Source organism: Balearica regulorum, chromosome 9 (assembly GCF_011004875.1).
Source record: "Balearica regulorum gibbericeps isolate bBalReg1 chromosome 9, bBalReg1.pri, whole genome shotgun sequence".
In the NCBI taxonomy this organism is placed as follows: Eukaryota; Metazoa; Chordata; class Aves; order Gruiformes; family Gruidae; genus Balearica; species Balearica regulorum.
Genome location: NC_046192.1, coordinates 14,548,165 through 14,564,519, shown reverse-complemented (window position 1 = coordinate 14,564,519; position 16,355 = coordinate 14,548,165). Strand labels below are relative to the sequence as shown.

Below are 16,355 nucleotides of genomic sequence, written 5' to 3'. Positions count from 1 at the left end.
CAAGTGATGTTTTACATAACCTTTATCAGGACATGTTTAAAATAATCATCAAACAGAAGATGATGAATCTGGGAAGTCCTGTTGGGGATGGATATGTTTCAAGATGCTTTGTTATTTTTGACATCTTGCTGCTTTGAGATGAAGACACCCAGATAGCTTAGTGTCATTATTTCTGTGCTAGATAAAGTGTTATGTCTGATTGTTTTTAATACAGTCCACTTTTAACTGCTGAAGATAAAATCTGATGCATAAACAGAATGTATTAGTAGTGTACTTGTGAAATATTGACTTGGTGAGTTTGGTTTTTGGAAGCTTTTTATTTTCCTGCAAGTGGCAAACTGTTGTTTCATATTTCTACCTTTTCCCTGGATGATCAAATAGTTGCAGGTTTAATTTTTTTTAATAAGCTACTTCTAGCATTCTTCTGGATAATTTGAAACCGTAAAACTTGTTCATATAAATATCCTTCTAAAGAAGTATAATAAAATTGAATATCTTTGAGAATATTATGTAGGTTTAGTGATAGCTTTTATAAAACAAAAGGTCAAGATGCTTATCGGTCTGTTTGACACAAGGAAGCATAGGCTGATTGGAATGGGTGAAGTTATCTTGTCTCTCACCAGCAAATGAGTCTTTCTGGTGTCTGAACTGTCAGGGTGTTTTCTGGAAGTGAAACATACCCTTTTAAATCATGTTTGATTAATAACATTCATTCGTGGCATTTCTGCTTTATTTCTTTTAGAATATTCTCTTTTATACTGTGAGATTTGGATTGGATATTAATTCCTCGACTTCGGTTATATATGAATCTTAATTTTGTTGTACTAATTTTTTTAAAGAAGGGAGGGGCAGTGCTGTCACTTTTATAGTTAAACTGTTCAACTTTAGGGTTTTCTTGTGCATTTGTTTACCTTCCTATATCTACTTGTCTAAGAGCAAAAAGACAACTTATGGCAAGTTAAGCCAACAGAAAACATACTCTGAGGGGGGGAAAGTATTGTTTTTCTAGTATGATTAGCCTAGCTCTGAGTGCTAAGCAAGTAAGACTGCTCACAGAAATGCAGATCTTCCTCTCTGCATAGCATAGTCTTAGGTGGGCTTAGACTGATCATGCATTTCCAGCTGGAGTTATCAGCACTTAATCCTTCCTGCCTGTTTCATGGGAAGTTTTGGCCTCATTTAACTAAATGCTGCTGTAGTACCTTGCAGCTTCAACAGAAGCTGTTTATTTAAAGTGGGTCTCATAAAAGAACTGTTTGCTTCCCTGTGAACATGTGTGCATCTGATGACTTGAAAGGTGTTGTATAATGAAAAATACATTCATTGGTTTTATGTGTAAACCTATTTCTCAAACGTAAAGGAAAATGAATGCATATAAGGCAATTTTGAAATCACTGTTAAATGTACGATGTGATTAGTAATAGTGTTAAATGCTTCACCTTTCTCCACCTTGAGTCAAGGAGCACATGAAACAATTCATTGTTGCTCTTTATTTCTGAATAGAGAAGAATTTGGTCATCGAGATCAATTTTTTTCATGAATTTGAGAAATCTTTTATAATTTGATCTTTGATAATTCTGTTTTACTTAATTCAGAATTAAGATCTAGTCATGATGGGTGAACAGGTCCTTAAACTACGTTGTCCTGTCTTCTGAGGTCTAACTGGTTTACCCTAATCTAGCGCAAAGAATACTGATTAATACAGTATTTTTTTTTCTCCTTATGTGGGCACATTTGGTTTGATGTAGGTAGGCAAATTTGCATCACTGCAACCATGGATACTATTAAGAGCAGGCACGTGGGCTGAGCTTACAGTAATGATTTTTATTTAAGTAACAGTTTTAAATGAGTTCATGGCACTTAATGATTTTTCATATTCTATATTTTTAATTTTTCCAGAAAAGGAATTTTTGAGCAGACACTCTTACCTTGCTTGTTCAGTAGTATACTTCCAGTAAAACAGTTTAAGTGATATCAAATTTCTTCAAAAAATATTTCTAGTAAGACTAGTGCAAAAGAATGATTGTTTTATACCATTTTTATTTCAAAATACTAAGCAGCACGCTGCTTGGACTATATCAGAGCAGTATCGGTCTAGTCCAGTACCTTGTGTTTCTGACAGTCTAAGGTATCTTGGGAGAGGGGAAGCGTGTATGATGCATCAGCCTGTTACCAAGGGAGAAAGATGAAGGTTTTTTCCAAATTGTTAAACTTGTCATGAGTCCCCATAGATTCTGGGTCACCTCTGTTCTGGGTGAGCACGGTGACGTGGCTGTGTAAGGTTGGGAGGCTGCATGGTGCCTGAACACAGGAGCACAACTACAGCCAGCATGGCTGAAATTGGAAAGATGACACCAAATTTGTGTGATTCATGCACATTTCCTCACTTGGTTGTGCAGTGTACTGTAGCTCAGAGTCCCATTGTTATTGTCAGTTTTAAGAATTTCCCTCAACTTAAGTGAATTATGCCTCCTTGCCTACCAGTTGCAAGTGCAAAAGGGTGTGGCAGTTTTTTGCATTGGAAGCAATCTAGTCCAACTACCTGCTTAAAGCAGGGTCAGCATCAATGTCAGACCCCGTTACTTAAGGCTTTGATGAGGTTTTGTAAACCACCTCACCCTGTCTTAGTTTAAGGTTGTCTCTCTTCCTGCTGTGCACAACAAGGGTCAAACTTTTTCTTGGTAACCTCCTCTTAGACATTAGAAGGCTTCTACTAGCTCTTGCAAAGCCATCTTTTGTCCAGGTTGAACAAGGCTCGTTCCCTGAACCTCATTGGGCTTCAGCCACCTGACCCATATTGGTGACTCTCCACTGTACTTACTCCTATATTCTAGATATGATCTAACAAGTGCTTGAAAAAGCATAAGGAGATGTTACAATTCAAGTTCTAACCTTCTGGAGGTACTGTGTGCGTAAAAAAACCTGATATTGGTAGGAAATAAAATGCGATACAGGCAATTGTGTGAAAATGGAAACAATTAAAACTTAAGCTTTTACTTATAAACTTGATGCAGATCTTACTTGGTGGACCCAAAGGAGGGTGCTGTCTTAAAGTGGAGGAACAAAATATAGAATTTTGTGAATTTAAAATTCTAGAAGAGATGGAACCACAGTTATATGGGAAATTATTACATTAAAAGCTTAAGAAATACCATGAGTGCTAAATAGTCCAAAACAGCTCTTCCAAGTTGGCATATGTGAATTATGTGTCATGATGGGTTTTGGCAAGGAACTTAATTTTGCCAACATTCCACGACCTCACTAAAAAGCAAATTGCTTTCCAAACGTATTTGATTGGATTGCATAAAATCATAGTTATCTGGTGAGCCAATTGAGTTGTGCTAATAATACACCACTTGGCTTTGATACACCATCTGGTTATAGTGTTGAAGAAATGTGTGCAGAATCAGTCATGATTAAAAAAAGTGAAGAAAAAAAATGGTGCATTACTAACATTGGCAGTATCAGCAGATGGTATGACGTTGCTGTTGTGTATAATCCTGAAGTATAAAGCAATGCCAAAGAGAAAGCTGCCTACTAGATAGTTGGTAAGTGTCAAAATCAAGGGTGGTTGTCTGCAGACTAAAGGATTGGCTAACTTTCATTTGGAATAGGAGACCAAGTATGTGAGTAATGTGTGCTATAGATGAGTTTAAAGGGTATTTTACAAAACCAATGAGGAGTACAAGTAGAGAATACTGATCTTGTGGTCATGCCAGGAGAAACAATGACCCAACTGTGTGTATTTGTGGTTGTGAACAAGCCTTTAAAAAGTTTCACATTTTAATACACAGAATGGACCTTGGCAGGGGTGATGCTTCTAACCCCTACGTGGCAAATAAAGAAGCCAGCGCAACACAAGATAGCACGAGAGTGGTTAAATCTAGAGGTTGTAGCTAAAGAACTTAAGAAATACTAGATTTTGGATTTCATGGATGGAACTGAAGGTGGCTTATCTGAGTTTTGAAGATGAATAAGCCTGAAGGTGATGAGCAAGGACACCAAGAGTGACGAAGAAATTAAAGGTGGTAGAGAGTGACACTGGAAATGATATGCAAAATCTGAAAAGCTGTATTAAGAAAGCATGAGAAAATATAATTAGTAAAAGTTTATGTTCTTACTGTATATTGATTACAAGGATATAATGAGCTTTCTGAATTTAACTTCTTTAAGGGCTTCTCTTAAATTCAGAGTTATGTTTCTCTTAACGTCTTGTTTAGTACTCTCCCAGCCACCAACAGTTTAGGACTTAAGGACTTCATGTAGTAATCTTCAGGTCTCTTACATGGTTTGTCTAGTCTCACCAAAATGCATGTAAAATACAAAACAAAGGTGTAAATTTGTGGCATATTTGTGCTTCATATGCAGAGCCTCTCCAGCTATAATCTTTGTTTACATGTGTTTGCTCTTTCTAAATGACTGCAAGTATGCAGGGTAATTTCATTGGTAAACTAAAAGCTATTAGAATTGTGTAGTTTTTCAGGCAGAAACATCAGTGAAACTTATATTTGTTTGAATTTGTGTGCTCAAAGAAACTGGATACCACATATCTGAGGTGTTTATATGAGGGTGATGAATTTTACATGAAGCTCTTAAGTATGAGCTTAAGCACAAAGACTCATTTTCCCTCCTGTTTTAAAAGTAAAACCTGCTAATTAATGCTAGAAATAAGTGACAAATGAGTTGTATTTGGTTATTGCACCAGTTCTGGGCATGTTTGGTTAGGAATTGATTGAAGAGCAGATAAAACAAATGCCTGTAAAATATCAATATTTCTAGCAGTTGAATTGTACAACTTGTGGACCGATTCTGAGAATATGGTATGGAATATCTTTAGGTTGGAGATGCTGAATACAACAGTGAAAAAGGAGAATAACTCTCTGAAATGAATCCTATAAATAAGATCACTTCAAAACATTTTCGCAACTCCATTTGCCTTCCTGGAACTGTGTGGGTTTATTTCAGAGGAGCTGATGATCATAACCTGACTAATTTTCCAGGTAGGATTAATGGGAACAGAGCGGCGAAGCATTCATTCCTGATCAGTTTTGCTTTTTTGTCCTTGTATACCATGGGAGAAAAATTCAGTCTGTGCCTTCATGAGTGTCAGTGAACTGATCTGTCAGGTTGCTGCTACTGAGAGTGCTTCTACCTCCTTCACTACTTGCCTACTAGGAACCTAGTAGAACCTGGTGTGCTTTTCTGCTGGCTAATGGGTGAAAGCAGCTCATCGAAAAATCTAATGAGTGCTAGAGCTATTAAAAGGTAGCTGCTGGGATGGAGAGTTGGAAAGTATTGAGCAGTTACATTGACTCAGTTGCCTGTGAAAAGGCAGGTAAAATGGTAAGACTTAACAGCTCAACACTTCTGGAGGGAGAAGGGGAAGAGACTAGTGATTCTCTCTGCAGTGGAATCAAAATGTTTGATCTGTTTGGCTGCTCCGCATGAAACTGGACCCTCAGAATGAACAGCTTTGGCGCAGTTTCCTGTTGTAATGAAAACAGTGGGAGAAAACAGTGGGTGAATAAACGTAGGGTTGTTCATAGTTGGACATATGGTCTCCAACATGATTCCTTCAGTAGGCAGAGGTATTTAGATTTCTTGATGGCAAAAACCCAAAAGGCTGCTTCTCTTACTTCAAGTGAGATTTCAGGATGGCTGAGCTCACTGGCTGATTATCTGGTATGGCACTAGTCAGTTTGGTTTTACTAGCTGGCACTGTGCTTGATCACTTCTCTTGTGAACATAGGAAGTTGCACCGGGGCTTTGTTAACATGAGGTGTGGTTTTTTTGCACTTTATTCGAGGCTTAATCATAGCCTGATTTATTGTCAGTGGGCATTACTCATACTTTCATAAGTGGTGATAACATCACTTGAATCTTATTCCTAGGACTGGTATTTACCAGAACAATAAAAGTAAAACATTGAAGACCTATTCAGGTAAAGACTGTGACTGTTTAGGTGATACTCAGCCTTGTAAGTTTTTTGATTTTTTTTGAAGAGGTGATTCTTTGAAGACCGTACCCTGCCACGTCTTGAGTTTGGAAGAAGGAAGGACACACTTTAATGAAATTCTAATGTATACTAAAAGTGTAACTGAGGGCTGCTGTCTTAAAGGTCAATGTGGGCAGGAATCATCAGCATTTTCTGAACTCATCTAAATGCCCAACAGAGAATGAACAGTCCTTGGGGTGTTCTAGTGGCAAACCCATATTGCTTGGAAGAATGATTCCCTCCCCTCCATTGTGTAAAAACACAAGAATGATAATTACTTCCTTCTTTCAGTCTTTGTGTGTACTCTAACAGTGCGTTTACTTGTGCCCACATATGTGTTGAGGACATTTTTGCTCCTTCCTTATCTTGGTGGGGCCGAGTGTGCCAGCCACCATTCAGTTTATCTCAAATGTGCCGTTGAGATGGAGCACTCCATTGCGGTGAATTTTCATTGCTGTGTGGTCTATTCTTTCTTTTCTATTAGAAAAATAGTCAATGTGATTGTTGCATTTAGCCACCCACATTTGGGGTGCCTTTATTACCTAGTGAGACACCACTGCTGAGGAATGCTTTGTTTGCATGTTGTGTAGTGATAGATGATGTGTAAGTGCTGTAGCTCAGGCTCCAGAGCTTTTACCTTAAGCAGACTCATAAGGTTCTCCTGGGCTCTCAGCTGCTGGGGTGGTGGGTTGGCCAGATGTGGTAGCAGTGAACATGGAACTGAACAGTCATGCTTCTTGCATTCTTGCACTTGGTTTTTATCTATGTTTGTAGTAAGTCTGTTGAAATCGTTGGACTGTTATAATGATGAACTTGGTCCATTTTTCTTTTGTAATTAAAAGATGGCCTTTCACTATTTTACACTCATTACTTCCTTGAAAATACATGGTAATTCAAAATTGTGCATGTTTGACTCGTAGTATATTCCTATGTCTCTTTCTAAATGTTTTACCCAGAAGGAGACTTCTTTCTTATTCTTCAATTTGCTATTTTTCTATTTGGGGAAAAAAATTTAAAATTCATTCACGTGGTAAAAAGCACCTATTTATTACATGGCTGAGTCTGAATATCTACTTTGATTGCTTTAGTTTAGAAAAGTGCAATAATAGTTAAATCATGTACAGTTTTCAAAAACCAAAACAAACAACCCCCCAAACAAAAACCCAGCCCAAAATGAGAAGAAATGTCTGTTATAATCCTGCAGTTTATTTGAAAAAAAACAAAACAAAATAATGAAAAAAAACCCAAACACAAAACCAAACCACCTTTCTGCTGCTACTTGTAATTAAGATCGATAATAACTTAACTCTCACTCAAGAAGGCAAAAATAGGACCATTTTATTACATGAAACTTTTTTTTACGTGCTGCTTTCATTTTCTTTCAGTCTAAGAAAATGGCTAGGGAATACTTTAGCTAGCCACTGAATTTTTAATTGAAGCTTGACTCTTTATATGCTATAAAAATCCTAGTTAAGATGAGGAGGAGTGGTTAACTTAGTGACCTGTTATTAGTAAATGCATCTTAAAAGCTGGTTGTAGAAAATTTCCTGGAAATAAGCATCACTTCTTGTGTGGCAAGAAATGCATCAGTTTTTCTATTTCCTCACTTCTAGTAGGTTGTTTATAGATCAGGTGTACACAACTGGTTTTATGCAAGTAACTGGAATTCAGGTGACTGGAGAGAAGCTTGAGGTTGCGCTAGAAGCAGCATGGTCTTTATAACTCTGTTCCTGATCTTATTTTGATTGGTTGTGAAATACTCTTTGGAGACCATCAGGGTATTCTGAGGAGATGGAAGAGTACTGTTTTCTACAGTGTTACATGAGTGCCACTCCAAACTGTGCGTGTGTAGCTGGAAGTACTATCAGAGCAGTAAGGGAAGTGCTGTCGGGGGGGGGGGGGGGGAGAAGCTGGAAGAGCTTGTCTTGAATGACATAGGGAATATGTTTCCAAAATGGAAAGATGGCAATAACTTTTCAAATGAGGAGATGTTGAAATGGGAACAATAAGAGTTAAGCCAAAATAAATTAAAGCTGGAAATCAAAAGGTTCCTTGCTGCTAAAGTAATTGGTTCAATAAAAGCCTTTTATAACAGTAATGTAGATAACAAGCTCATTATGATGTAGCTGGATGACTTTAAAGATCATATGAAGTTGTTTATTAAGGGCTTAGGTTGTTTGAGAGACCTAGCAGAAAAATCTGTCTCACTTTACATAATTTTGAAGGAAAAGCATCAGATTGGGTTGCGTCCAAAAACGAGGATTGCTAGTCTTCTAAAATAACGTAAGCACTGTTCATAGCTTATTCTAATGTAACTCTCCTGTCAAAAGGATTGTGAGAGTACATATCTGATAATGTTAAACAGGAAAGTTAATTTCAAAATAGGATTGTTTGAACTGCCTAAGTACTCACTGGCAATCTAAACCCCTTTACTTTTTGCTCCCATTAACTAAAGTGTTTCTTTATGTATTCATTCAGAGAATAATATAAAAATGAGGTTTTGTGCATCAGTTCACCAGTGCACAGCGATTTAGAAACAGCATGTTGGAACAACTTTGGTAGCAGATTGTGACTATAATGCAAGAAATTAAAAACTTCCTGGCAGAATCAACTTGTACTTTTTCTGGTTTTGTCTTTGCTTCGGTTCTGATGCTTGGATATCGTAGTGGATTTTTTTTTTAAGTTTGTCTTTGTAGGCTGTGAAGTGTATTTCTGTAAAATGAAGACTTTGGAAAGAGGAATAGAATTGCTTTTCTGTTGCAATGCTGCTGTTAGCAAGCGGAGACGCTTTGGAGCAGAACTGGAGAAACGCTGCCCTCTGCTGCTCGCAGAGTGCCTGTCTCGGGTTAGCAAAAGCAGGACAGTGCGGGGATCTACACTGCCGAGAACTTGGCAAGGCGCTCTCAGCCTTACGAGATCTGAAATATGTGAGGAGGTACTTCTGAAAGGTAGGGAAGATCACAGAATTGTGGTATTAGCTTTCAGATTACAGAGCTAGAATTAAGTTGTTGGTTTGCTGATCGTGAAGCTGTAAAATCTTGGTTGATCTTACTGTATTTTTTTAATATTCCTGTATTATTTTGGGAATTCTTTTATAAAGTTACTATCTTTCCAAATCTGCTACAAAAATATGCATGTTGTAATTTTTGTTAAAATTGGATTATTCCAGCCCTCATTAGCCTAGGTAATGATTTCCTGTAATATCAGAACTGACAACACTAAACCATTTTTGTTTTGGTGATCTGTTTGTTTTTTTCTAGGAAGTGTTTTAAAGGGCTTTTGCAAACTGACATGTACTGTTTGTATCCTTTTCCTTAATTTAAACTTGTGTGTCCTCAGCAATCTGAGTACTATGACAGTGTCTTCAACTCTGTGTAATGAATTCCCTTATAACATCAAATAAATATACTAGAAATGTGAACACTTTGACCTGCCTTTTGTACCGTATGGCTTATGTGGACGCTACAGTGCACAAGTGTGTTAAACCTTTAGTAATTTTCTTTCCCTTTTCCCTTTTCATTGTTCCTGTTTGTCATTGTATTAGCATCTCTTCAACCAATATTCAAGAGGCTCAGTGGAAGCCTTGAGTTGATCTGAGTCTCTGATGTTCTGCCAGTAGTAGGTGATGCAAATTCAATCCTTCAGTGTACAAATACTCTTTAAAAATTAAGCATGAGTTCAGATAGCAAGGATCTCTCCCATCTTGAACTTCCTACTCTCCAGCTGATTTGGTATTGCTAAAGGAGCTGAGTGTGCTGTTGCCCATAATGTAAGTAGCAATAATTATGCCTTGGTTAACTCTTTCTGCTTTTCTTTGTGCCGGAATGTTCTCCGGAAACCACTGATATATCCCATCTCTCTCATGTGCAGCAACACTTTTCTTCCTCTTTACTGCTTTCTGTTGGTTTAGTTCAGTTGTCCCCTGTATTCGTATTGGGCAATATGTAACAGAATTTGCAGAAATGAAGTCTTAGCTGATTTCACAACAGATAGCTTGTACAGGTTTAAAATATGCTTCAAGCAAAATACTTTTATTTTTTTCTAAGAGTTAATCTCTTAGCACTGGTTTAGTTGACAGAAGTCCTTCTCACATTTTTTGGTTTTCATGCTTTTGCTCAAGTACCAAGCATTAAGACCACCACTTTGACCAGAGTTGGAAATATAATTTGGAAAGGAAATTATAGGACTGTACTGGACATGAGTTTTTCAGGTTCAGAGTTGCTCTTTAAAGATTTTTCTTGGGTTTTTTTTTTAAAAAAAAACAACCCCCCCAAAAAACTTCCCAAAAACTCTTACCTGAAATAAGGATACTATCTTTGAATTCCTTGATTGCCTCACAGCCTCTTTTCAGTGGTGGAAGTGGCATAAAAACCGAAATGAAGGGAACTGAGGTTTGCTTTGTTGTGACCTGACTGCTTCATTGATGGATCAGATTGTGATGCTGTGGGGAGAGAAGAAAAGTGTTCTGCTTCCGAAGTGCCCACACTCCTATCAAAAGTACGTTTTCCATTAGGTTAGCGTGAGATGTAATTCTTATGTACTACCTGAAGTCCCCTTCAGATATATAAAATGTCTGGTTAATGACTAAAAAGGAGTTCTTTGAACAAAATAACAATAATGCAAAATTCTTCATTTCCTCTGAACAGTTGGTTCACGGAAACTGAGGAGAGTATAATGTATGGAAAAACATGTATAGGATGAGACCAACAACTTCAGGTAGCTTAGGATTCTGTTTCTGAGTGTGACTGGTAATTGATTTTAAGGAAAATATTGTAGTAAAGGACAAGTGCCCACTTCAGCTGCTGTCCCACTCCAGTAGGCAGCTTCTTAAAGATTTCCTGAGATAGTGATTGCACTTGTACATTTTTATTAGACTTTGGTCTACATTTGATTTACTGTTTTGTAGCTCCTTTTTGAACATTCAATGACCTTGGCAATGAGTTCTACAGTAGTTTCTTTTGTTTGCTTTAAAACATCTGCTGGATAATTTAATTGTCTGCAAATGCCTGTGTTGTCTTAAATAGTTAATTGCTTGTTATTTGCCTCTTCTATGCCATTCATCTTTTTGAAGATCTCCTATCCTGTTCCCATACTCAGCTGCTTGCTTTATAAGGCGGAGAGCTGTGTCAGTTTATTCTCAAATGGACACCACTGAGTATCTTTATCCTTGCTGTTAGTCTCTGTACTTTTTTGATTTTTGTTGCTACTTTTCTCAGAGGAGATGACCAGAAATGTTTTCAGCAGGCAAGATTTGTGAACACCTCAAAAATTATACAGAGAAATAATACTTTCTGGCTTTCTCGAAGTTTGTTTCTTGAAAATTAGAACTCTGTTCTTCTGAGCTAATAGATTTTCTCCACTTGATGGTTTAAAAACTCCTCTATCTTTTTAGTTAAGATACTCTTTTCTAGGTGTTTTAAAGGCAACAGAGGTGAGAGGGAAGGGGAGAACGACCTACATTTGCTGTAACATACTGTCACATTCACTCAGGTATTTGGGTCCTAACTCTGAAGTAATTTCAAACCTGAAATAGGGCACTATTTTCTGCAGCAAGGTATTGCATCTTGCTAAAATGTACTAAGAAAGAATATTCAGTTTTGAAGAGTTGTGCAATTAGTTTGTCAACAGCTGCTGGTGTTTCTTAAGGACTAATGTATGCGTTGCCCTAGATTCCTGCTGAAGTACTGTGGTTTAGAAACATGTTTTATATGCAGGGGCTCTAGGGTTGAAAAGTAGGATTGAGTCTAGGATCAATATTTTGAAAGTTTGCTTCGTAAACTGTGGATACAAATCTAAACCAAAGTTAAGTTCAATTTAAGCTGCCAACATTGCAAATGTTTTAGTAAGCTTAAAAACAATGATTTAATATTCATGTGCTTTAATAGTTGTGAGTTAATAATAAACAAATACTTGTAACCTGTTTCTGAAGATTACTTTCAGCAGATTCAGACCTCATTGCCAGTCAAAGTACCTACGGTTATGTTTTTACTGTTTTGTTCCTTGTGCCTTCCCTCAAATAACGACGTTTTGGAGGAGGGAAGAAGTAGAATTTGAAAATATTAGTAAGTGAAATATAACCAAAGTAGACTGGAGTAAGCTTGTGGTCAGGGTCATGGCACTTGGTAATAATAAAGTATGTAAAGCATCACTATTTGAATTCTTGGCAAAGTTTGGCTTTAATTTGACAGCGATTTTTACTGTGAGAAGTGTTTTAATTTGTGTTAGCTAGCATTAAGATAGTTTAGCCTGCTATAAGAAAATGCAATTTGAGATTCCTTTGTTCAGGTTCAGTTCAAGTAGCAGTCCTCACATTTCTTACTTAAGCTGTTCTGTCACGGTGATTAAGTTGTAAGTTGTGTGTTCAGTTTTAAAAGGCATAACACCACCCTCACCCCTCAGCCTTTTTCAGCTTGTTAATTACTTATTTCCAAGCTCTGAGAGTGTTACTGCACTGGCTACCATAGTAATGAGCACTGCATAAGACAATGAATCTAATAACAGAAATACTTGGAAAAATACTTTTTAAAAACTGGAGAGAATTGACACTCACTTCTTAGCAATATTGGCTCTACCCTAAACTGCTTACTCAGCCTGCTGTCCCTCGTAACTATTAGCTGGTTTTTGGTACCGCTGTTATTCCCAGTACCAGTGCATGGGTTTGTTCTGTCCTTGTTGAGCTTCGTGAACTGCCTTCTGACCCAGTTCTCCAGGTCAGAGGTCTGTGTTAACGTCCTGCAATTTTTTGTGTTAGCCACTTTAACTACCAGTGTCAGCTGTCAGTTTACTTGGGGTGTGCTGTATGTCATCATGCCAGCAACTAGCGAAAATGTTGAGTGATATGGGCCCCAGTATCTGTCCTTCGGATCCTCAGCTTGTTACAGCTGCTAGCCAGGTATCATGCTATCGGTCACTTCTTGAGCCTGGTTGTCCAGCAAATTTTTCAACCCGTGTAACAGGCTGTCCAGCCTATGAGTCCTTATCTTTTAGATGAGAAGGCTTAAAGAGGCTCTGTCAAAGCCTCTTTTGCCTTTCAAAGCCTTGATCTCTGCCTGTCTTTACTGTGCCTTCTTGCAACTCTCCCCTTTACCTTTTAGTTTCCAAGAAAATGGTGGGAGGGCCAGTGGCCTGCAGGGACCTTGTTGTCTTCAGCCCCAATAGCAGTCTTCCTTGTCTGTTCTCAGTTAATAGCAAAGTGTAAATCGCCAGTATCCTTCCCCTCTGGATTGAGATGGCAATCTTAGTCCTTTCCTGTAAGAGGATTTGCATTTTAAGATGGAGAAAGTGATGGAGTTGCAATGAATTGAAACCGTAGGCTAGGAAATTTTTATCTGTTGGAGTGGAGTAGTAGCATTATGGATATTTTCCCTTTTAGAGTAAGGAGTAATTTCTGGTTTTGAAATGGTCAAATCTATTTAGAATGACAGAAGAAGTATACCATGGGAATTTCCCCTTTAAGCATTGTACCAACTTTGTATGAAAAGGTCTTTTTGAAAACAGTTGTTTCTTATAGAACCTAGTGACAGCCCTCTGTGTTCTCAGAAATGTATGGCAGATACTTGAGTATCAGCAGAGGAGTTTTGCTGCCTAGATGCTGTCCTGCTCTCAGTAAACTATTTTATAATTGAGATGTGATCTGTTTTCAACTGTGTTTTAAGCAGTGGGACTGAAGGACTGATTTGTGTTTGTCTGTGGGAACAACCAGCTCACTGTCTGCAGTAGAAGAAAAAAGAAACACAGTTATTAGTATTGTGCAAGCACTTCATTTCCACTGGCTATGAGAAGCTCTTAGCCTGTACTCTGTTGCTGCTACATCAAAGCAGTAGAGCAGAAACATGTCAAATTGCAGTCTTTTCTTGATGTTGTGTTAAGGAAGCATGAACGGCTATTGAAATGAATCTGGAGTAGTATGAGCCTTCACCAGATAAAAGGCATTTATTAGTAGTATAGTTCCTCTCCTTCATTTTCACTTTATTTTTTACCTGTGTGCCCTTATTTTTCCAGTGGAGGCACAGATGTTTGATTAATGCTTTAAGAGTTACTCAGCAGCAGAGCTACATTTTTGACTATATTGCATAGACTGTTTAAAAGGTATTCCACTATTGAAAACTACTGCTCCAAAAGGAACTTTTTGAAAAAGATAGGATGGGATGACTCAGATTATTAGCAATCCTTCAATAGCTGAAGGATCTTTGTATGTTATCCATTCTGGAATAAACCTTGAAGATGTCGTCTACCTTTCCTCCCATCTACATGCATGCCCCCTTCCCTCCCAATAGTTTCTGCATGATAGTCTGAATCAAACTAGCCTTCTGTCTCAGCCAAATAGATGCTTAAGGAAAATGATGTTTTGGAGGATATGCTTAGCCTAGTCAGCCTGGGTCCTACAGAGAATAATCCAAAGTGATAAATTAGATACTTGCTCCAGCCTGGTCTTCACACTGGGGAGAGTAGTCCCAGCTAATCACACCCTGCTGGATTCAATCTTTCCCACTGAGAATGGCCTTTAAAGTATAACCTCATTTGGCTAATAATCTTTATCACTTGAGTTTAGAGTCCATCCACTTAAAATACAAACTGGGTAGAAGTTTCATTGACAGTGTGGAGAAGGGATGAGACAAGGGTGTAAAGCTTTTGGGTCTTTCAAGAAGGTCTGTTACTTAATGGGCTTTTGTAGTTTATCAGCTTTATCTTTGGGTCTGTCCTTTGCTAGAAATCTTTTTCACGGTTGGGTGGAACTGTCTAGGGTTAAATACATAGACTTTTTTCCTCCTCAGTGGACAGATGGGAGCAACACATCAAAGGCAACTTTAGAATAATCACATATGTTTATTCTAAGAGTGGTTTCAGCAATGTTTTTGAATGCAAGGATCTTGTAGTTCTTAATTTTAAAGGACTTTTCAGGTCAGACTGGCACTGGGTTTGGCTGGGATGGAGTTAATTTTCTTCACAGCAGCCCATATGGTGCTGTGTTTTAGATTGTGACAAACTGTTGATTAACATTCCAATGTTTTAGCTGTTGCTGAATAGTGCTCACACAGTGTTAAGGCCTCCTCTGTTTCTCACTCTGCTGCTCCAGCAAGTAAGCTGGGGGTGGGCAAGAGGTTGTGAGGGGACACAGCTGGACCATCTGACCCAAATTGACTGAAAAGATACTCCATATTTTTTAACATCATGCTCAGCAATAAAACTGGGGGGAAGTCTTTCCAAAGTAGCTGTTGCTCAGGTTGGCCATCGGTCTGTTGGTGGGAGGTGGGTGGTCATTTGGCTTGCATCACTTGTATGTGTGGTTGGGGTTTTTTTCCCCCCTTATTTATCCTGACCTATGAGGTTTTCCCTTTGCTTTTGCCCTTCCGATTCTCTCCCTCCTCTCTCTGGCAGGCAGTGAGTGAGTGACTGAGTGGCCGCTTACCTGTGATCCAGGGTCAACCCACCACAGACTGTTTCTAGGCATGTTAAATACGTTTGAAGTAATGCAGTACTCTGATTTTTTTAGGATTTCCTAGTTATATTCTAATCACAGCACAGTGTATCCAGAATACAGTCACCCTTTTCTTTTTCCTCACAGATGTTACCAATATAATTAATTTAATTTTCTGCAGTGAATTTTACAGAGGAGGTCAGGCAGGCTTCAGTCTGTCTTCTGCATTTACATCCTCTTTATTATGCCAAACTTGAAGTCTTGCGACAGGAACCATTTATTTTCAGTCCTTTCCTAGTCTGTTTTGAAGACGTTCTCTGGATTTTGGTGGTTTCCATGTAGTGAAAAGTAACGTTAGATTTTTGGATTTCATAGTAGTCATACCGGCCGTTTCTGTAACCTCTCGCTAATTATCGGCAGCTTCCTGCGTGGACACTGAAGATGTAAAGGTGTCTTCCAGTAGTGCTAAAATACTTTCAAAACATCAGAAGAAGGGGAAGACATTCCACTCTGGGCCTTTTTAATTCCAGAACATGAAATGGCTTACAAAGCGTGACTTTCTATAACTTCTTGTCAGGGTGTGCTACCATTTTAATATAAGCTACTATATAGCATTTTACTATACTTCCTTCTCTTTGCTATTCTTAGTATCTTTTTATATAAATTCTGCTTGTTGTTGCTTAGGCAGCCTTCCCCCCTCCTTGCTCTCCCTTCCTTAGGTGGGGATTTTTTGATATTTATTCCCTTGCCAGCTACCTACTTTTAAGAAACTTGCAAATGATCGATACCCTCAGACACCTCTATCCCTCCAGTAAATTTGGCTGAAAATAACCTATAGTGTTAGAATTACTGAGAGACAAGGGCTGACACCTGAATTATATCATTAAATATCTTTGTAATCACACTTTAAGTACATAGGACCTCTATTGAGTGGTAATTGTC

General features: G+C 38.1%; 1 protein-coding gene across 10 annotated transcripts in view; it reads left to right on the top strand.

Annotated features, from left to right (window-relative positions):
* DLG1 (discs large MAGUK scaffold protein 1) overlaps positions 1–16,355 on the top strand; it is a 157,129-nt gene that overhangs the window by 25,770 nt on the left and 115,004 nt on the right. The gene's annotated exons all lie outside the window — the stretch shown is intronic.